This window comes from Mustela nivalis (assembly GCF_964662115.1).
Source record: "Mustela nivalis genome assembly, contig: HAP1_SCAFFOLD_631, whole genome shotgun sequence".
Lineage (NCBI taxonomy): Eukaryota > Metazoa > Chordata > Mammalia > Carnivora > Mustelidae > Mustela > Mustela nivalis.
Genome location: NW_028136031.1, coordinates 55,567 through 79,200, shown reverse-complemented (window position 1 = coordinate 79,200; position 23,634 = coordinate 55,567). Strand labels below are relative to the sequence as shown.

Genomic DNA, 23,634 nt, shown 5'->3' with positions numbered 1-23,634 from the left:
GACATCCAGATGGCCAACAGACATGAAAAGATGCTCAACATCACTCATCATCAGGGAAATGCAAACTAAAACTATAATAAGGTAGCACCATAGACTTGTTAAAACGGCCATTATTCAAAAAGACAAGAAATAGCAAGTATTGTTAAGGATGTGGAGAAAAGGGAACCTTGTGCACTATTGGTGGGAATGTAAATCGGTGCAGCCACTATGAAAAATAGTATTGAGTTTCCTCAAAAATTTAAAAATAGAACTACCACATGATGTAGCAATTCCACTTCTGAGTATCTATCCAAAGAAAACAAAAACACCAATTTGAAAAGTTCTATGTAGCTTCATGTTCATTGCAGTATTGTTTATAATATCCAAGATATGGAAACATTCCAAGTATCCACCCACAGATGAATGAACAAAGCAACAGTGGTATGTATATAGTCAACCCTTGAACAACATGGGTTTGAACTGTGTGGGTCTATTTATATGTGAAGTTTTTACAGTATGGTGTTGTAAATCTATTTGATTTTCTATATAAAATCTACATGATTTTCCTAATAATGTTTTCTCTAGCTTACTGTATTATAAGAATACAGCATATAACACATATAATATAAAAAAAAGTGTGTTAATCAACTGTTTATATTACTGGTAAGGCTTCTAGTCAACAGTAGGCTATTAGTTTGGTTTTTGGAGAGTCCAAAGTTCTATGTATATTTTTTTTTTTACTCTTTTTATTTATTTATTTTTTTATGACTATGCTTTTTTTTATTTTTTTTTGTAAACATGTATTTTTATCCCCAGGGGTACTCTATGTGTATTTTTGACTCTGCGGGGGTATAATGTCCCTAAACTTCATGGTGTTCAAGTGTCAACTGTACTTGAGGCCATTATACTAAGTGCAATAAGTCAAAGAAAGACAAATACCATGTGATGGCAAAAAAAATATCGAGTCCGAAAAAACAAACAAACAAAACAAGTTCACAGATACAGAGAACAGATTGATGATAGCCAGAGTGGGGACAACTGACTATATTTTATAATACTACTGAATATGTATATACATAAAACATTTACTTACATACAGCAGATCAGAGGACTATGTAAGTACTGACTATAGTTAACAATACCATATTATTTGAAAGTTGCTAAGACAGTTGATTTTAAACATGAGAAAAAAAATTGTGTTACTATGTGTGATGATGGATGTTAACTAGACATCCATCATCACACATAGTAACACAATTAACTAGACATTGTGGTGATCATTTTGCAATGGATACAAATATTGAATCATGATGTCATACACCTGAAACTAATATAATGTTATGTCAATTATACTTCAATGAAAATAATCCAGAAAAATAACATATGGTTTTGTATTAATTAGCCACCTAACAGAATTCTGTAATACTTATTGCCAAATTTTTCTGCAGTATCCTCTTAGTGTTCTTTTGAAACACTTTTGTAACATCATTTTCTATAGAAAAAATGGAAAAATAATTTAGTCTATCCTCTGATATGCTGATTGTTATTTTTATTACTGATATTTTATAAAAGTTGCTTTCAGTTCCACAGTTCTTTCCTGGTAATGACAAGCAAATTGCTAAAATTATTGTCATATTTCAGAAAATCGGTATTGAGTTTCTTTCATATGAGAGCTGTAGGGTTCAGAGCATTCCAAGTTTTCTTCACAGGAACTAACTTCTAAAACTAAAAGAAAACTGACATCATTCAGTAGCCAGTTTATCTTGGGTATCCTTTAGAAACAATTAAGACTTTTCTGTTCTCTTCATCGATATCTATGCTCCAGGTCAAATCAACCCGGAATGATGAAAGACCTCTGTAGATGCAGTTGGGTTCATGTCGGACAAGGGAACAGCATGGAGAAAAGCATGGGCTGGCAAAAGCAGAGAGTCTAGAGTTCAACGGAGAAGCCAACAGCAGGTATACAAGAAGCCCAGAGACTCGTAGGGAGGTGTGATATGGTGTCAAGTGCTGGAAGTGGCTGAGGACAGACCATCGTAAGCTTAAGTTAAGAAGCTGATGGTCCCTAAACTCTGAAAAGCAATAGAGGGTGTTTAGATCATACCATTGGAGTCAGATGAACCTCAGTTTAAACCACACTACCTCCTAGCCAGCTACCAATAGATTGACTATATAGAGAAGTGTCTGCAAAGCACATAAATATATCCCATTGTTAGAGACTGAATGTTTGTGCCTCCCCCACCTCAAATTCCTACATTGAAATCCTAACCTCCAATGTAATAGTATTAGGAGCTGGGGCCTTCGGGAGGTAATCAGGTCATGAAGGTGGAGCCCTCATAAAGGGGACTAGTGCCCTTGTAATGGAGACCCCAGAGGGCTCCCCTGGCCCTTCTGCCATGTGAGGACACTATTCAAATTTCTGTGTGTGTGTTTTTTAAGCTATCTAGTCTATGGTATGTTGTCCTAGCAGCCCAGACAGACTAAGACCCTCTTGAAATCTCGACATATGCCCAGTTCAATGTCCTCGAGCCAGACTCCAAATATGCCACACCGACTCCAGTGCCACCTAACCACAAGGGAAGTGAGACAAAGAGAAGGCTGAGTGAAGAAGCAGCTTCTTAATCAATTCCTGCAACACATCTGACTTTTGTACATTTTACAAAAACAAATGACCATGGGAACACACTGCTAAGGTTCCTCCCAGCCCTCTGTGCATTTTGGTGGTAAGAACCATAACCATAGCCTTCTGGCAGTAGGAACTGGTGATTTCCCTGGCTTCCAGGACCTTAGGAAGGAGGACCCCCGAGTGCTTCTCAGGCTAACTCTGGGCAGTACCCAGCTGGGCAGCTCTGGGAAGGAGGAATTCCCACCCACTGGTGAGAGAGAGAGGAAAAGCTGGAAGCTTCCCTGATGATCCATTAAATACAGCAGACTTCACTGGGCAGCCTATCATACATACTCATACCTATGCATACCATGCATACTCGGGCTGTAGCAGAGGGGACCCTGCAGCAAGGGGGCCATGCTCATTGAGTCTCCATCCAGAGCTCCCTGTGCCTGTGAGGGTCTACTCTAGCCCATGGGAGGCTCTGCACCCCAAGGCAACACACCATAGCAAATGAAAAGCACCATCAAAGATCCAAAGAGGGACAGCAGAAGGAAAGACAAAGTTTCACATATGAATACTTTCGTGGTACTTTCCACCTGTATTTTGCACCAGGGGCCCTATACTGTCCTTGTGCACTGGGCCATGCAACCCACTCAATGGAGACTGCTCCATGGGGATACACATTGAGTATTGTCAGATTTCTGACCTACTGAAAGGAGGGGAAAGCTGGAATTCTTTTTGTTGGTCTTGTTGACACTAAATGCTGGCAGTAAATTTTTTTAAACACTGTATAGGCCACAAAACCCAAAGACTAACTGAATTGATCATTTTTGGGTACATATTGGCAATTTGGGTTTTCTCCTTTGAAAAGTGCATATTCTTATTTTCCATTTTTATGTGTTGTTTTGCTGTTTCAACTTGCAAGACATTTTATCTATTATCAGTGCTCTGCCATATGTACTTAAAATCTCTATTCAGAATTTTTCTTTGGACTCTTCTTCAACATCTCTAAAAGATACAAAGAATAAAAAACCCTACTAATTCTTTTTTAGTCAAGCAAGTATTTTTTTTCTTTTAAAACTTCTGAGTTTTGGGGCGCCTGGGTGGCTCAGTGGGTTGAGCTGCTGCCTTCGGCTCAGGTCATGATCTCAGGGTCCTGGGATCGAGTCCCGCATGGGGCTCTCTGCTCAGTGGGGAGCCTGCTTCCCTCTCTCTCTCTCTCTGCCTGCCTCTCCGACTACTTGTGATTTCTCTCTGTCAAATAAATAAATAAAATCTTTAAAAAAAAAAAAACTTCTGAGTTTTCTATCTTTAATCTATTTGAGCTCTACAACCCCTAGGTTATAAACAACTTTATACTTCTCTGAATTTTATAGTTTTTTAAATTTTTACTTATTTTGTTTTATTTATAAATTTTTTAATACAATGGAAATTTTCTTTTGTCTATGGTGTGAGGTAAGATCAACTTCTTTTTTTATTAAAGGAGAGCCAGTTTTACCTATACCATTTATTAAATAAAATTGTTCTTTCCCACAGAGTTGGAGGTCCCTCTGTTATACATCAAATGCTCATATGTGCCAGGATTTATCTATTTCTGTTCCACTGATATACCTGTATATTCTTATGCTAAATCCATACAATTTTTATTACAGTGGCTTTAGGGTATGCATTAGTATCTGGTGAGATAATTCCTCTTCATAATTTTCTTGGTTCTTGAACATTTATTGTTTGACATAATAAGCTTTAACATAATCTTTCCCAACTTTAAGAAAAGGCCATTAGGATTCTAACTTGAATTGCATTAGATTTCTATATTAATTTAGAGATGATCAGTATTTTTGTGATATTCAGTTTTTCCATTAAAGAACATGGTAACTTTCATCTATTCAGATCTTGTTCTATATTTAGATGTGATACAAAAACATATTTTCTGTGCTTTTCCTGTTAAATTTGTCTCAAGTATTTTATAATTGTATTGCTATTAGGAATGAAGACTTCTCTACCCACTTCCATTGCTATGTTACTATTGCAAGAGTAGAGAGTACTGTTACTGAATTTTGTGTCCAGCCAACTTACCAAGTTATGGTAAGTTCTTTTTCCCTGGAGCATCAGGGATTTATGCAATTTATTCTATCTTTGTATTTTTTGCATTCGTTGTATATTTCTCAATTATATCACCAGTCAGGAATCATTTTATATCTTATTTTCCAGCATTTTTATATCACTGTTTTTATTTCATTATCTCTAGTACCTCTGAAACAATAATAAATGAAAATGCTCTTGTTCCAATAAAACGGCTTTAGCTTCTCACCATTTTGAACTGCACTACTCAATATGGTAGGCAGCCACTTACTATAAGTTATTTAAATTTATATTTAAATTATTAAGACTAAATAAAATTAAGAATACAGTTCCTCAGTCCTAGTAGCCACACTTCAGGTTCTCAATAGCTACGGGAGCTAATGACCACCATGCCGAACAACAGTACAGATACGGAGAGTTTCCATCATCACAGTAAAATCTGTTTGGACAGAGCTTACTTGGAATGATGCTTGCAGTTGATTTTTGGTATGTGGTGTTTACCTTAAGTAGTTTCCTTCTATACTTTTTGTTCAGTTGTTACTAAGAGTGACAGTTGAATTCAGTTAGCATCTTTGATAGGATTCATTTTTTCCCTTTAATTTATTGGTATAGTAAATTATGTTGATACATCCCCAGATTCAAGGTTGTCTTGTACCATTTTTAATGGGCTTTCATCTGTTTAAGCGTATGGAGGATCTTCAGTAAGTTGCACTTTCAGGCTATCTTTTGGAAACACCCCTTCTCTCTAACAGTTGGGTCACACCCACCACATCTCATTATTTGTCATAATATTTCTCCACATTGCTCTCCTGGGTAGAACAGGCAGCAGGCTGGCTCTGTAGGGACAGAAACCTGATTTTCCCAGGGTACCAGGCTGCACTCTGTTTTCCAGGTTTAATACTTTTTGAAGAAAATACTAAGGCATTCTCTGAATTCTCCCGTTCCCTTTCTTTCCTTTTTTTTTTTTTTCAGGCTTTCCACTTAGAATTCCCAGAATTCTACTGCTACACCATGTCTCTGTGGGTTGATACTTTTAGTGTAATAGTGTATCATATCTGCATAAGTTTTTAAAATAATAACAATGGTAAAAATTCTTATGTAGTAGTTACTGTACCACAGGAAGTGTTCTAAGTTATATATACACATACACACACAAAATACAAACATATATTTGTATAACACATAATTTATATCATTTTCCTGTAATATATATTAACTCATTTAATCCACAAAAAAACCCCGTGAGTTACAAAATATTACGATACTCATTTTATTATTGAGAGTAACTGAGGCAAACAGAAGTTTAATAATGCGCTCACGGTCACCCACCCTAAGTGGCAGAGTGGAATTTTGAACCCAGGCGGTGTCAAGCATTTTCATATACACTCATTCGATCCTGTGAATGCTCATGAGGGCTATTTTTAGTTTGCATGAGGAAACTGATCCTCAGAGACATTAAGTAATTCTCCCAAACCCATTCAGCCAGTGAACTCAGTGTTTCTTCATCTACTATATCACATGAACTTTTCCACATAAGAACAACCCTATAAACTACAAAACACACCAAAGTAGAATAAGGGCGGGGAGTACAGGGATGCTTTACTGTCGGATCCACCCCAGCTGGGCACTCTGGGAGAAAGAAAATCAAGAACACTCATGTTGTTAGCACACTGGATGTCTAGAGGCTATGGTCAGCATCAGCCTCCTGTGGGCCAAGGTGGAGGCTTGCTGTGGCAGAAGCACTGGAGTGGGTGGGCCTGGGGAGGTTACTGGGGAGAGACTCTTGTTTCCTCTGTGGGATGCCTCCTGGGGATACTGAGGGCAGAGAGAGAGACAGAGAGAGAGAGAGACATTGGATCTACAAGTCCTGCCCAGCAAGCTGGGGAAAAGAGCACCCCAAATGTGGGGATGAATGCAGTGTGAACTTGCTTATACCCCAAGCCCGATGAGCTTTAGGGGCAATGGGCCACAGGTGTATCATCAGATACAATATAGGGAAAGTCATATCCTCATTCCTACCATAGTGTCTGTCCCGAGATATAAATAAAGTAGAGACATTCTGGTGGTGGATGGAGAAAGGTATCACAGAAACTCACAGAGGGGAAATGGATGATATCACAGGATACCATATACTATAGGGGAATAGCGTTTACAAGGTTTGGGGAAGTAAGGGGGGCCATTATGTGCAGGGGGAGAACTGATGCCTCTGAAGAGGAGGGAAACACACACACACACACACACACACACAGTATATATACAGTTTGGGAAAGGTCACATCATATGGAGGAGAGCACAGGAAGCACGGTAGGAAATGGGGCAAGAGGAGAGTGGGATACTGACTGAGGCAACTGCAAAGATCCTTGAATGCTATATGAAGAAGCTTGGCTTCAGAAGGCCAACAGGATAAATCCCTGCTGAACTTGGTAAGCAACAGGAGCAGATCCTCTAGTCAACTGTTCTCAGAATTGTGCATGCAGTGGAATCACCCAGGTTTCTGATTCAGGAAGTCTGGTGTGGGATGTGGAGATCTGCATTTCTAACATGCTCCAGGTGATGCTGATCGGACTGGTCTAGGGACCATTCTTTGAGAACCATCGACATAATCCATAGGATTTGGAAAAGAAACCACAGACAGGGAGGCCAATGCAAAGCTTGTCCTTTCCTAGAGATTTCACTAACACTGGAGGTCCAGAAGAGGGAATGATTTGTCAGCCATTTCTAGGGTAGGATGAACATTTCTTGGTGACCAACTGAATGTTAGGAATGAAGAAGATGAGATGGACAGTTTGAAGATGACTCTGAGGTCTGGATGTAATTAAGAATATGGGTGGTGAAGCCATGAACTGAAATAGAGAATCCAGGAAGAAGAATCATTTTAAGGAAGAATCAAGGACAATGCCAAGGTCAGAGAGATGAGGGCAGCAAGGTGAGGCACCGACCAAATTCATTCTGAACATGCAGAGTGTAAGGTAGTGGTGTCCAGGGAAATAGTCAACAAGAAATGGTAAAATCATGAGGCAAATCAGGATGGACATATAGATAGGGAGTCAGCTCTATACATAGTGTGAATACCACCATGGGAATGGTTGGAGCTTTGAAGGATGAAATTCATAATGAGAAGAGAAGAGGGGCATGGAAAGATCCTTGGGGGATCTTATGGAGTGAACTGTATCCCCCTAAAAGATATTTTACACCCTAACCCTAAACCCCTGTGAATATGACCTCATCTGGGAGTAAGATGTTGGAGATATAATCAAGTTAAGGTGAGGTCATACTGGATTAAGATGGGACCTGAATCCAATGACTGATGGCTTTATAAGAGAAAGGAAAGGAATATTTGAATACACAGAGAAGAAGGCCATGTGATGATGAAGACAGAGATGGAAGCAACATAGCTACAAGCCATGGCTTGCTGGGAATGCCAAGATTTCCAGAAGGCACAAGAAGCTGGAGAGGGACAGGGACAGAGTCTCCTTCAGAGAAGCACAGCCCGGTTTACACCTTGATTTAGGACTTTCAGCATCCAGAACTGTGAGACAATAAATCCCTACTGTACTAAGCCACCCAGTTTTGCTCCGCCGGTCCCAAGAAGCCAACACCGGCAGCAGCAATGTCTCCAGGGTGGAGGAAGAGGAGCTGTAGAAAGACGAGAGGGAGAGGAGCACCTGAGTCAAGGGCAAAGGGCCTACCAAGTCTGGCAAGTAGATTTCTGCAGTGGGCAGGTGGGAGGGGAAATCAGATTTCTATGAGTTGGAGAATACATAAAAGATGAGGTTATTCGGGCACCTGGGTGGCTCAGTGGGTTAATAAGCCTCTGCCTCTGGCTCCAGTCATGATCTCAGGGTCCTGGGATCAAGCCCCACATCGGGCTTTCTGCTCAGCAGGGAGCCTGCTTTCCTCTCTCTCTCTGCCTGCCTTTCTCCCTACTTGTGGTCTCTGTCAAATGACTAAATAAAATCTTAAAAAAAATATGAGATTATAAAAGTTAACTCAGGCTTCTCTATCAAAAAGTTTGGAAGGAAAAAATGGAGCCCTCTCAATGTGAGGAGGGAAAGCACCCCCAGGCCAGAAACTGGCCCCAGCTGAGTACTGTAGAGTCTCCTGGACTAAAGTACTATCCTGGATGAAAACAGTTTAGTTAGGGTGGCCCTACACTTATTCTCCACAAAGTGTTCATCACATTGCCCAATTAGTCCTGAAATTGACAGAATGTTCTAGCTCCTTCTTGTTTTTCCCATGTTCCCATTTAGAAGTTTCTTTGTCAAAACTTCCAGATGTTTTCCAATTGATGTTTCTGTGGGAACTTCCCAGAATCCTGGTTTCATGCAGAAAGACTGTTCTACATCACAGAAAGGCTCTTCTTCCATCAAGCAAGTCAGAAACGTTAATACAATGTCAGTATAACTTGTGTGACCAATACGGGGACCCTTGCCAGAGTACCAGCCGCAAGGAGACCTTATCAGTGGGGACCATGTAGCATGAAAGCATGGGCTTTGGCCGGCATGCATCCTCGTCTACCACCAGTCAAGTGGTCCCCAACACAACCCATCACCCTACATCGTGTTCCCAGTTCTGTTGTGGCTGCTGCTGTGGCATGTTTTGAGGGCAGGAATAAAATCTTGAGAAGGAAGAGAGGGATTCACACTGAAGAGCTGGCAGGTTAAAGAGGACCAGCCCAAGGGGGTCCAATGTGGACCCCAGCCTCACCAAACACTAAGCCACTTGGGTGAGTTGTCCATAGAGAACAACATCTGAAAGGCTGAAACCGTGGCTCTCAGCAGGCTGGTTGTGCTCGTCCTCCTGTCCGCTGCCTAGTCTGGCCATGGATTACAGTAGCTGCTGTGTGTATTCCCCCAGGAGAAGAAAGCCCACATTTCCCCCCCTTTACTGGGCAGCGTCTTAGGCTCCAAGACCTCCTGGAAAAGGCTCATGCAAACTCCAGGACCCTGTGGAAGCCAGGTGAGTTTGAACTCTGGCAATCCTTGTTACCAAGCCTGGTGGGATTAAGCTGGATCTTTCCAAATAAGCATGGCACCAAGCCGTGAAAATATTTGCTAAACTAAGCTTTAGTTTGTCTGTATTGAGCTCCTTTGCTCTCTATTCTGTTTTAAAACATCAAAAACAGGCGCACCTGGGTGGTCAGTGGGTTAGGCATATGCCTTCAGCTTGGGTCATAATCCCAAGGTCCTGGGATGGAGTCTCGCCTTGGGTTCCCTGCTCAGCTGGGAGCCTGCTTCTCTCTCTTCCTCTTCGCCTCCCTCTGGCTTATGCTCTCTCTTGCTCTCTCTCTCTCTCTCTCTCTCTCAAATAAATAAATAAAATCTTAAAAAATAAGAAAGTAAGTAAATAGAACATCAACAAGACCAGTCAAACTAACAAAAATCCTTAATCCTACCTAAGATAGATAGCCTAAAGATGATTATTTGAATTCTGAGCAGCAATAGTTATTACAATAATCAGAGAAGAGACTATTGATTCCTTAAGCAATGCACCAAGTGCTTCACTGCTGCTGGATCAGAAAGTCTGCCATAGGGGGTCCTGAGGTTGTTGTCTTTTTGGCCTTACCACAAGTGTCCCCCACCTCCCTTTCTTGGATAATTTTTGTGGGATTTTGGTCCCTTAAAATCAATAGGCTGTGATGAAAATATCGGTAAGAAGCAGGGGCACCAGGCTTGGCGCCAGGGCCATTGTGGGTGATGTTTTGATACCCTAGAGTATTTCCACGGCAATGACAGACAGAAAGACTCCCGGAAATGAAAGATCAGTTCCCTGTTCCAGCCTGGGGAAAACAAAACAAACACCTGCATAAAGGTAGCAGGAAAAGCACAAAAGTACCCCAAACCCCACACAAGATTAGCGCATGTTATCAGTGGAGACAAGCCGTGTAAAGGAAAGATAGCACCAGAGCCAGCACGCAGGCTAATCTCTCCAGGAATTAAAGCTTCATTAACTTGTTTTCAGTATTTCTCAGCAAGTAACCACAGATTTTGAACCTTGGCCGTTTGAATATTATTTCTTCATATCTCTAAGGAAAAACAAAACAAAACAAAACACAATCTGCCGCACAGTAATTGCTTGATAGGGAAGACATGATGCTGACTGCTATTTGGATCCTTCACTTATTGACAATGTCTTTCCTTTTCCCCTCCGAATCTGCCCTTCCCCACACTTCCGGCAGAGACATTCACTATTCCCCTTGCCCTCTTTCCCTTATTTGCTCCTTGGAGGGATCAGTAATGAAGGAAGGGTTGGCCAGGAAGCACCACTCTTTTTCCTCTCAGACTCTCCTGTCTGGGCTCACTGCCTCCCAGGAACCGGGCCATAGTGCCCCTGATGGAGGCGGAGGAGCACCTTGTCCCTCTGTCCTGGGTCACTGCCACCTTCTGAGACAGGGCTGCTCTGGAGCCACAGGAAGAGGCAGAACCCAGAGGCTCTTGGGAGCCTCCGAGCCCCTCCCAAAGGGAAAGCGAGTTTCCTGGAGCAAGTGAGTGAGTGTGTGTGTGTGTGTGTGTGTGTGTGTGTGTATTCTGAGGAGAAGTGAGGTCAGATAAGGACCACAGGAAAGCAGAAACCATTCTTTGCAAACCTGCTGCTTTCCAGACACTTCCCAGAGCCAGGCCCCTTAGCTCATGGGGTTTAGTTTGTGGTTCGGGGGATGCCCCCTCTGTAACATTTGATAGAAATATCAAGCCTTCAAAAAATTGCCTGCAGTCGCATGGCACCCACAGCAGAAAAAGCCTAGAATTCTGTATTGGGGAAACCGAGATTCCAGCTCCATGCTGTGGGTTTTAATGCCTCCAGCAAACGGGGGTCCCTGGCAGGGGTGGGCAGTATCAGTGAGTTGTGGGTCCGCACACAGGCAGGATCCATGTGAGGCTTCCATGGGACTCCTGGGGCCGGCAGAATGTTTGGGGTTTGCAAAAGGGGTGACAGTATAAAGGGGAGAAGACTGAAGGCATGTTCCTGTTCCAGGAAAAGTACTGCTCAGTTGTCCACCCTGCGGCAAGGGCCACTGTCTGGCGGGCACTTACCTCCTCCTGACAGGCTAGGAGCTATGACAGAGGGGAGGGGCTTATACCCCTGCTTTGCTGTGAAACAAAATCAATAGCCCCTAAAGTGGCTGAAAACAACACATGGTTTCCATCTCACAGTGTCTGAGGCTTGGGCGTCCAGAGGTGGCTCAGATTCTCCCCAGGCTGGAATCAAGGTGTACGCAGGAGCTGTGATCCCCTCCAGAGCTCCCCTTCCAAGCTCTCTGGTTGTTGGCAGAATCTGGTTCCTTGCACTGTGGGGATCGATGTGCTGTTTTCTTGTTGACTGACTGTTGGCAGTGGTCAGGCTCAGCTTCTGGAGGCCGCCCTTGGGTCCTGCCCTGATCTGCTCACCCACACACAGCATGGATGCTTAAAGCTGCAGGAGAACAGCTCTCCCCTTGAATCTCCCTCCCGGCAGGTATAAGAACGCCTCATACAATGCAACACGTGTACCGTGACCCAAGTACGCCTTCCCTTTACCAATGTAATGTAACCTAATCCTGGGAGTGGCTATCCCGTTAATAGTCACAGGTCCCACTCTCTTCAGGGGGAGGGTTATACAGGATGTGTACACCAGAGGTGAAATCTTGGGGTTCATCTTAGCATTCTTAGAATTTGGCCTCCTACCAGGAGAAACTGTTCTGAGTCTGGGCGACTGGGAGGGGCAAGGGTGGGGCTGCGCATAATTAGCAAGAAGCCTTGGTGCCCTCTTGGCTTCTAGAAAATACCATTAAAGTGCAGGACTTTGAAAGGGATGGGGTGAGGCCAGAGCAGCCCCAGGCAGGTTTATTTCCTGACTTTACTTTAGAATCACGGATATTTTCGTCATTTTTGAAGAAAGAAAGGCTGTATATTGAAGAAGTATTGGCGGGGTTTGAGGGATACAGGTAGCATAGCTTATTTCTAATGCTGCTTTTCTGTGTAACGTGGCCCAGATCTATTTCTGAGACACATGGCATTATCAGAGAGGCGTCTAGAAGCTGTACGCATACAGAAATCATGCCAGCCAGCAAACAAGTTATCTCCACTTTTAAAAACCTCCTTTTGAAGAGACTCCTCAGGCTGCTTCAGGACCTCCTTGTCCCAGTTTGTATCTCTGTCAGCAGGACAGACTATATTTGACCAAAATCCTTCAAGCTGAAGTTTCTTTTGCAGCCTTGGTGAAGGCAGAGCAAATGATTCAGACTCCACAAATGACAGAAAAAGAAATACAAAGCTGCAGAAAGGCAGAAAGTGACAGAGACTTGTACATCATCCATCCCTCATCTTAAAGATTAAGAAAGGGGGTTGGCTTTTCCCCCAAAGACCAAGCTACGAGGCAGGCTAAGTCTCCTAATGCCAGGGAACCACTGAGTCAGGGAAACAGAAATTAAGGCAAGCAGTTGACACCGTCAGGCCAACTCTCGCCCTCTCTGAATACTGGTGCGCTCCAGCCCTGTCTTTGAGCTCCTACCTTAGGCTGTTCCAAGTCTTTCCCGTCTACTTTTTGATAGGGTTGCTTGCAGCAAAAGCATTCCACAGGAGCTATTTATTGTGTGCTTACAATGTGCGAGGCTCTGCAGGAGCTCAATAAAGAGGCAGACATAAATGTGTGGAAAATTAAATGGCAGGACTGAATGCAGAAAACACAAAGGATGCCAGGGGGTGGTGAGTGATTAATTGCCAGAGGGTGGGGATAAAAACCTTCCCGGGGTTCAGAAGAAGCAGTGATCACCTCATGCTGGGGTGCTGAGTCAGGGACTGACTTGATGAAAAATTTTAGCATGGGCTCAGTCTGAACCTTTTACCCCCCTTTTCCTCACCCTCCCATTCCCCTCTCCCGCGACCTTCCGGGTGTCTGGAAGTAGCAGTATTTTCCAAGCAAAGTTCTAAGAAGTGGTCAGCTGGGGGGGTTCAAGCTAAACTGGCTTCCAAAGAACAACAAGAAAGCTCAAAGAGGTAGCAGCTTTTGAAGTCACAATTCCTTTTTACTCGATGCAGTGTCTTTGTTTCAGCAGAAGGTACAGAAATCCATGGAGTGCTACCTTTCCTTTCCTTAATGACCTCTATTCAAATAGAATCAAAATACTTAATTAATCACTCTGCCTAATGCCAGCTGGTCACAGGTGGTCAGTGATGCTGCTGAGTCTGACCTAACCTGAGGAACTTGAGAAGTTATTCAAAAAGCCTTTACTTAGCCCCTACTTAGAAAACAAAGCAGACTATGAACCGGTCTTTCTAGAACTTTAGTTTATTAGCAGAGAGAGAAGTAACAGGTAATTCACAAAGCAGTGTGTTTTGGTTATCTACTCCTGTATAAAAAACATCCTAAAACTCAATGGCTGAAGAAAAACCAAAGATTTTTCTTTCTCACGATTTGGTGGGTAGACTGGGCTTGGCTGGAAGCAGCTGCTTTCAACTGGGAGCTTGATAGGTCCAAGATGGCCTATCCAGGGTCATGTAGTAGCTTAGCTTGGGCTTCTTGACAGTGTGGTGTCTGGCTTCCAAGGGAGAATGTTCCAAGAGAATAAGCCCCAGTGTGCAAGTCATAGCAATCATTTGTGTATATCATTTTGACTAGGGTTTCAATGGCCAAAGCAAGTCACATGTCCAAACCCACAGTCAACATGGGAGAGAACCACATAGGTTATGAAAACCATGAGATGTGGTTCTTTTGGGAGCCACCAACATAACAATCTTTCACAGTGTGTGAGTCCTAAACCAGATTTACAGGTCAAGGGTGATTTCGTGGAAGAATAGACGCTAACTTGAGACAGGAATGATTGGTAGTTATATCAGGGACATCCATAGTTCTTACCTGCTGACCAACTCCACAATTTGTTCTTTCTTAGAACACTACTTGTAAGATTTGTATTAAGTATACCAAGCATATAAAGTGATTAATTTCTTATTTTCACAAGAATTCATCAACAGGCAGAAGAGAGACCCATGAACATGCTTTTCACTGGCTGATTAGACGCCACCATTTTTCTCCTACTTGCTCCTATCCAGGTTCCCAGAGATACTGACCCTAACTTGATTCTACATAGTATTTCCAGCTCTTGCTTTCAACTTCATTATTCTGGCTTTCAACTCCCTCAAACTAGTTATATCCTTATGTTGATTGTTAAGCTTTAATTCTTATAAGATTATGACTGCCTGATTTCTCAACTGGTTTTTCTTGAGATTCTGAGCAACATGTAAATTGCACCAGGAGTGGCTGAGAAGGAATTCTTGCACAGGTAATCACTACGATTGTGGCTGAAACTAAGAGAAAGAGGGGGAGTCAGTCAAATGAGGGAGGAGAAGTAGACAACATACGAAGAGGGAGGGCCTCATAAGCCATTTTCATTTAGAACTTTATCCTGAGATAAATAGGAAGTCATTGAAAAGTTTTAAAAGGGGAGTGACATGATCAGAATTGAACTCCAGAAAGACCTCCAAGGCTGAGATGTGGACAGTGGATTGAGACAGGGAGATCTGCCAGAAAACTGATGAAATCATCCTAGAGGGAGGGAGTGGGGGTCGGAGCAAGGAAGTGGCCAAGGTGCTAAGTACAAGTAGACAGATTTAAGAAATACTTAGGAGGTGGGGGCTCTTGGGTGGCTCAGTCTGTTAAGCATCTGACTCTTGATTTTTGCTCAGGTCCTGATCTCACAGTTGTGGGATCAAGACACTGTGCTGGGTATGGAGCCTGCTCAGGATTCTTTCCCTACCCTCTTCTCCCTGCCCTCCACTGTATGTGTGCTTTCCCCCCCTCTCTAAAAAAAAAAAAAAAAAGAAAGAAAGAAAGAAAGAAAAGAAAAAGAGATTTAGGAGGAACCCTTGACAAAGTTTCCTAATTGACTGGGCACAGGACATGGAGGATTGGGTGAAGTTTTTGCAGACTTTGGTCTCCTACCTGATGACCCGCCCAAGAAGATACCCTAAGTCTTAACTGTTCAGAGAGCAGAGATCAACACCACTCCTTCTTATAACTACCCTTCTGCTCCCCCAGTTATTTCCTTTTGTGAACTCTCTCCCTCCCTCCTTATTCAGTATTTGCTTTAAACTTGGAGTTTCTTAAACAAAAGTTGTCTTTAAAATTACAATTTTTCTATCATAATACTCAAAGGATCTCCCAGAGATAAATCTGTCCTATCATGTCTATTTTAAGTTTAAGTAGTATTTTATCTCATTTTTCTGCCAAAATTAAGCCAAGACAAATTCAAGTGGAATTCCAAGATAAAGGAAAGCAGTAGAAAAGATGTCTTTTCATGGAGCCACTGCTAGCCTATATGATGCCTGTGCATTTCCAGAAAAGGCACTGATTCTGCTTGGCCCATGCAGCACCCCGTGATTTTGTTTCTGGGGCTTACAGCTGAGAATGCGGCCTGATTTGATGAGATCTGCCTTCTGCAGGGAAGACAGGTCTCCATAGGGTCTCAGGTTTCTGCCCCTCTTGCCAGCAGAGGCACTGTCTTTTCAAGGATGCATATACAGCAAATAGCCTGAAAGGCAAAGACAGTATCTCTGTCAAGAGAAAAAGACAAGTTTGCTTACCATACAGTATAGAAAAGATGACTCCATCCAAAGCCAGTTAGGCAGGTTGGCTTGCTTCCCATTATAAAAGATGGGGGTTCCCTAAGCATGGGGTTCCTCAGCTGTGACACCAACCTGCTGCATGGGCAGCATCCACTGGACGTTTCCATGGGGACTTGAGAAGCCAAGGGAATTGCTGCTTAAGCAGAGAGCTCACATTGCTCCTGTGCTGTAAAGACCTTTGTCTCGGACCAGGAGCCTCTTGTCTTCTGCCAGCATTCACTAACCATGGCAGGCTAATTTGTTGGCTTGTTAATAGAATAAAACCTCCAATCCTTCAGACTACTCATAGAGTTTACATTCTCACTGGGGAAGAGCAAACTAGTAAACAAATTAAGTAACTAGAAATTTTCCCAATTTCAAGAAAACAGATTAAGGGTTAAGATAGAGAATGCGGGGCATGACAGGGCACCAAGACGGAATGGGGAGGGAAGACCACGCAACACCATTCCAATGTCTACAAGAGGAGTCAGAACCACCATGTGAACGGTGAGGCCCAAGGAGGCCAGGCAGAGGGAACAGCACACACGTCCTAGGTGAATGGGGCGAATGGAAAAAAAGACCAGTGTGGCTCCAGGATGGCAACCAGAGAGAGCTGTGGTCTGAGAGGAGGTGGAGGATGGGGGCATGGCATAATTGCGCACAAATCCTTGTGTGTTGTGGATGGGAGTTTGGCCTTTTGCCAGAGTTTTCAAGCAGGGTATCAACTTGACCTGGTTGACCTCCTAGAAGGTCACTGTCTCAGTGGCACTCCAAGTGGCAGGGGAGAGGAGTGGAGAGAGGATGGCCAAAGAAACACTTGGGGGGAGAATGTAAATAGCACGTGGTAATGCAGGGTGGTGGACACCAAGGCCAGAGATCTGGCTGTCAAACACTGATGACTGGCCAGAGTGCTCTAGTTTTTAGAAACAAGCCCGACTCTTTAGAAAAGGTTCAGGGTTGTAGAAAAACATCTATAGATACATTTTCTAAAGCTAACATTTCCTCAATGACTTGCAAAAATGCAATGGGTTTATCTCCAGTTTGATTTTCCCCTGGCAGTGCCTCTGAACACTTTTCTCTGACCACTCCTACTAGTGTCCTGTAGGGGAAAACTGAACGTGATAGGGATGCTGCCAGGAACTTACAAAATGAATTCTCCCTCCTTCATTTGTTTTGCAAGCTCTGAGAGCTGTGTTCTTCGGGGGAGAGTGTGCAGGTTACTTAGGTGAAGCCTAGTCTATGCCATGAGTCGTGCAGGCTGACAGGGCACTTGGCTAGCCGCACTGGCTCTCGCAGTGGCACCGTCGGGAACACCAGCTCTCCAGCAACAGGAACACTGGAGCCCTGGTTTTTAACTGCCTCAGCTCAGAAATGGCACATATCACTTCCACTTATGGTTCCTTGGCCAAAAGGAGTGCTCTGGCTTCCACATACTGGCAAGAAAGTCTGAGAAATGTAGAAAGTGTTTGGGGAACATCATTTCTGCCACGGCTTATCTATAACACATTTAGGAACCAAAAGGAAGAGGAAATGACATTGAATTTACTAAGTGGTGCCTCCTTGGTGTCAGGCACCTTGACTTGTATCCCCATATTAATTTCCTGTTGCTCCATAACAAATCACCACAGACCTAGTACCTTAAAACCACACCCATTTATTTGCTCACAGTTCTACAGAACAGAAGAATGGGGGGGCTCAATTGGGTCCTCTGCCGGAGGTCTCCCACCAAGCTGAAATCAACATGCTGGCCGGGCTGGCCTCTTCCTTGGGGACACTGGGAATGATCCATCTTGGAGCTCATTCAGGTCACTGGCAAGAATCCAGGGCCCTGCAGAGCAAGGATGGAGGGGTCTCTCTCAAGCTCCCTGGCCCTGGCTTCCTGCTTCAGACCGCTCTGACTTCTCCTTTGGCTACCAGTCTGAGAAAACTCTCTTTTTATAGAGTGATAGAGGAGACCTTGTGAGATTCTTAGGCTCTGGCACTTCTCAAAAAGCTGGGTAGTGTTCTGGCCCCCTGCTTCTTAGGCAGAGCCCTTACAAACAGAGCTGGTGGTGTATCCAGTCAGGACTGGGGGCTCTGTCATGTTTTTAGAGCTGTCCAAACCCGAGCATGGAGCACGGGCAGCAACACTGCATCTGTGCCCTTGAGTGCTATGGAAGGAAGAGAACCACTAAAACTCAGGGGGCATGTGGACGGGAACAAGGATCTCCCTGTGGCCACATGCACAGATCAAGGACAAAGGCCCATGCTGTAGATTTCAGGAGGTACTTACATGAGCCGAGAACAGTTTGGGGCACCCATTGGGTCCTTTGGTGTAAGATACGCTCCCTGGAACTTGATGTAAGCCACAACTTTAGGGAAAAGAAAGGGTGAGTTTCTATCATCCAGGATATAACCTGGAAACAGAAACCTAGTTGAGATGTAGACACATGGGAAATGCTATATTTCTTATATACCTTGATTTTGCAACATCTATACAGGTATCATCACTGGGAGTCTTTAAGTTGTTGTCCACCTGGGAGGCAGGGAGCTCCCAAAGTCCATCTCAACTGCACACTGTACTCAGTGTCAAGCCCAGACAGAAAAGGGGCTTTTACTTAAAGGGAGACATTTATTCAATGTTGTGCATCCACTTGGTACTATTCAAGGCAGTGGAGATGTTGCAATGAACTAATCAGGCATGGAGTTTATATTCTAATGGGGGGTGAGGCCCAATAATTAAGTAAAATATGTAAATGTTAGATTGTGTGAAGTGCTGCAGAGGGAAATAAAGCAGGGCAAGGAGACTGGGAATAGAGAAGTAGATGTGCAATTTCAGACAGGTGGCTGGGGAGGCCTCACCTTAGAGGGGACATGTCAGTGTGACCTGAGGAAGTGCAGGAGGGAGCCTTGCAGATATGTGGGAGAAGGACATTCCTAGTAAAGGACACAAGAGCCAAGGCCATGAGACAGATACACACCCGACATTCGGGGACAGGAGGGAGACGGAGGGTCTAGAGCAGGGAGGACCAAAGGGTAACAAAAGATGTAGTCACAGAGCCACCAGGGACCCCGTACTGTGTACCCATTATGAAGATTTTGGCATTTATTCTGAGCAACAGGGGGAGCTCCATTAGGATTTGATCTTTGGAAATTAAAGAGGCGGAACCTGGGAGAAAACAAGGAGTAGAGAATACAACCATCAGCAGCATCCTGACACTTAAAAAACTAGGGTGGTACTTATGACTCTAAGACAGTGATCTCAGTGTTTTGTAGTATTTCACCATTTTCCCCTTGAAGAGATCATGCAATGACAAGAAAAATCACTGCCCAGCAGCACTTACACAAATGGAAACAAGCCCCTGCTTGTCCTTAGCAGTTGCAGAAGGGCAGCCATCTGTTTAGGCCCAATGGTCGCCTTGTGAAATCCCTACTCAACAAGAGGCAGGGAGGGCAGGATTCTCTTTCTTTCCATTTGATTCCTTCCCCAAAGGTCAGCAACCCTGCAGGGTGAGTCCTGGTAGAGGAACCCACTCTGGTAAGGGTACCTCATTGTTCCTCATTGGCTTTTTTGGGCATTTCCCATGAGGGACCCTGAGGCCTATTGCACAAGAAGGACACTAGGACCTACCCTCCTCAGAGTCTTGCCATGGCAATTTCTAGGCAGCCCATAGAGCTGTATTCCCTCAGGGGCAGGGTGCTCACCTTTACTTGTGGTTTTTTTTGTTTGTTTTTTAAGATTTTATTTATTTATTTGACAGACAGAGATTACAAGCAGGCAGAGAGGCAGACAGAGAGAGAGGAGGGGAAGCAGGCTCCCTGCTGAGCAGAGAGCCCAATGCAGGGCTTGATCCCAGGACCCTGGGATCATGACCTGAGCTGAAGGCAGAGGCTTTAACCCACTGAACCACGCAGGCACCCCTCACCTTTACTTGTTAATGGGGTCCAGTCCTGAGGCTGGTCAGTTGGTGTCTCCTCTCTCAGGGGTTTGGTCATCTGTTTACGACAAACCAAGTCTTTGGAAAAAGGTGGAGGAAGGGAGAGGTCAAAGGTTGGAATGGTGTGGATCTGATCCTCCTATTCTGTCTAGCTCCAGGAATGTCTCCTCATTGGTATTTCTCCCCTATCTCACTGCCATCCAGGGTTCTGGGTGAAGATGATAAAGGTGCTGTTTCTGGGTCCCACCCAATGCTGGAGCCACTGGAGCTCCAACTTTATGTTCCCCCCATCCAACAACTGAGCCCTATGTAACTCTATAGGCCATGTCCAAGGTCTTGCATGGCTCTGTCTGGACATGCTGTGGCCTCCATGTATATATACCCACAGTCACGGGGATGAGTGTGAATTGTGGGCTATATAGTGTCACTGTCAGCAACACCTGTGCTCCGATTCAAGTGTACCTTCTAGAGCTTGCTACTTTATACCTGTTACAGAACAGACGGTGTTCCCCCGAAATTCATATGATGAAGTCCTAACCTCTCAATGCAACTACATAAGGATTAGCATCTTTAAGAAAGTATTAAGGCTAAATGAGGTCAGAAAGGTGGGCTTTTAATCTGATATGACTGGTGTCCCCATAAGAAGAGGACAGGATAGCAGGGAGGCAACTGCACAATGAGGACACGTGAGGTCACAATGACAAGGTGACCATCCATAAGCCAAGGAAAGAGGCCTCAGGAGAGGCCAAACCTGTCAACACTTTGATCTTGAACTTCTAGCCTGAAGAAGTGGAGAAAATGAATTTCTTTTTTTTTTTTTAAAGGATTTTTTTTTAAAAGATTTTATTTATTTTATTTGACAGAGAGAGAGATCACAAGTAGGCAGAGAGGCAGGCAGAGACAGAGGGGGAAGCAGGCTCCCTGCTGAGCAGAGAGCCCGATGTTGGGCTCGATCCCAGGACCCTGAGATCATGACCTGAGCCAAAGGCAACGGCTTAATCCACTGAGCCACCCAGGCTTCTGTTGTTCTGCCTCTAGTTTGTGGTATTTCATTAAGAACACCCTAGAAACTGTTAGAATATCCTATGTTTTGATGATGGGGATACAGATACACATTGAGATGCGGGGGCTCTGTGGGGAGAGAGAGGAGGCCAGAGAGAGAGAGAGAGAGAGGGAGCAGGGGGAGGCATTCTATTCTAAGACACCCTCACTTTTTAGTAAGACAGACCTGGGCTGGGAATGAAAAGCAGGAAATGGGACAAAATGCTGTTCAGTTTTATCATGACCCCACAGGATCTCCAATCTATGGATTGCATCCTGTTTCTTTTCCTTAATTATCATCAGGAGCCTAATACAGGGCCAACTGCTCTCCCATAGCCTCCCATTTGCCAGGAGAAGACTTCTCTAACTGGGAGCTTATGCAATTCTCACTGCGGCGGGGATGCCCCACCACCCCCAGCCCTCAGACAAGTCCTTATGGTTAGGCCCCTACTTTTCTCACTGAAGTTGGAAACACTGGCATTCCAGGCAGGCAGGTGTTAAGCTGGGAATCGGCACAAATAGCTCTCTGCATTGTTCAACCAGAGCACAGCTCCACGTGCCTTTTAAAAATAGCAGCACTGCGTTTGAAATTTTCAAGAGTAGACACGTAGGGTGTGTCTGTGTGTGTCTGCCACACCCTCCTCTGTGTTCCTTCTAAGGAGGAACAAAATTAGAACATTTCCGAAGGGAAAGGGGAAGGAAAGACCACGAACACGTGGCTACGCCCACACACTCCCCCTTCACCTCACTTCCCGGTGAGGCTCTCACGAGGCACACGGCCTAGAGACAGGGCTCTACTAAGAACTTGTCTTCTCCAAGCTACTAGCATGGACCCATAGGGGAAATCACGAGAAAATAAATGTATAGACTTAAAACTCACCATTACTGATTAAAATCAGTTGAAAAATGCAACACTGAGAGAGAGAAAGAGAGTAGAGTGGTTTTATAAATGGGCCATAAACAGCAAAGGCAAAATCTCTCCTGTCCAAGCCACCTCAAAGCCACGAGGCCACCTTGGCACAAGAGCAGGAGTGGATGTCGGCTGTGAGAGGGCAGGTTCCAGTCTTCCACTCTCCCCTGACCCTGACTCAGCTGGTCATAGGTCTGTACCCAGCAGGGGGTATGACTCCAAGTGAGAGGACCCCAGGCGTTTGGACCCTCGTGAGCAAAAATAGTGGTGCTTGCAAGTGGCAGCTGAGATCGTTGAAATTGTGATGAGAAATTCCAAGAGGGCCAGACACTTCCAGGGGATCCTGTGGTGGAGGTGGGAATGAACCCTCCGTGCGGGGAAAGAAAAATGTTTCAAGAACCCTGTCATTCCCAACCATCAGCTCCAAGTTCCAAACTGAGCAAAATTTGCCTTGGAGAACGAAAAGAGAAGCTCAGCTACAAACCCCGTGTCCAGGGTGTAGTTGGCATCAGGCTTTGAGACCTTTCTACAAATCAGGCCACCTGATTCTTACTGCCACCAGCAGCACCGCAGCCACTTCCAGAAGCAGCTCTGCTTATGCCCCACATGCTCCAAAAGGACCTGTCTTCTGCTATGGGTCCCTCACACAACAGACATTTTACCAGAGGCCAAGGCCTAACTCCTGCATGTCTTCTGCTGCCATTTGAGCCACTTTTCCTCCCCTTCCTGCTTCCTGGTGCTCCCTCTCTTTGTTTTCTACACAAGACAGCAATTATTGAGCACGTAATCCACAAATGCATAACTAGCCCATGTCAGGAATTGAGGAGACCCTCAATCATCGCAACCGCCCTCAAGAAAGAGACATTATCCTCCAGCACAGAGGAAACAATGCGGGGCAAGGAAAGGTGCCTACACTGGTCTAGACTGTACAGCCAGTTAGGATCAGGACAGGAGCCCTGCACTGTCCTGCCTCACAGGCCTGTGCTTCTCCAAGCCTGTGCTGCTCCCCATATCCTTCTCGTCTGCTTGTGGCATCAGGACCGTGTGGGGATGGCTTTGGCAGAGTGTCCCCGGCAAAATGTCTAGATGGCTGCCAGATTTTAAACCCTCACCCATAGATTTCCAAACCAGAGCCTGCTGCCCCCTCTCCCAGCATGAGACTCCCCCAAAGGCCGAGCGCCCCACTTCCCCAGGGCGCTTCTCAGTCAACAGCACCACACACTGCAAGCTTTTGGTGGAAGGCAAAGTAACTTCTCTTTCAAGAAGGTTAGGGACCCAAGGCTGTTTAGTCACAAAGGTCAAATCGGCCCCAGGGAGAAGGGGACATCTTCTCCAAAATCAGACAGAAAGCTGACTCTTTTAAGTACATCATTTACAAATCTCAGTAGAAACTTGGAGCTTCCACATGGGAATAAAACCACCTGGAGCTAGCCCGTCTCAGACACACTGCTCATGTCCACACTGAGCCCCTTCATCAGCCCCCAGTCCCTCCAGCCACTGGCAGGCCCCGGACACAGGGCA

At 44.6% G+C, this 23,634-nt stretch overlaps 2 long non-coding RNA genes across 3 annotated transcripts in view; both read right to left on the bottom strand.

Moving 5' to 3' along the window:
• The window catches only part of LOC309857338, a 109,285-nt gene that overhangs the window by 44,162 nt on the left and 41,489 nt on the right, over positions 1 to 23,634 (bottom strand). The window lies entirely within an intron of this gene.
• On the bottom strand, positions 18,517 to 20,766 carry LOC309857335. Of its 2 annotated transcripts, none has more exons than XR_014307643.1 (3): positions 20,649 to 20,766; positions 20,151 to 20,240; positions 18,517 to 18,596 (listed from the first exon to the last, which is right to left on the bottom strand). It is a non-coding gene; the product is annotated as an uncharacterized lncRNA (long non-coding RNA). The 2 variants fall into 2 exon arrangements; XR_014307644.1 differs by having other exon boundaries at positions 18,523 to 18,641.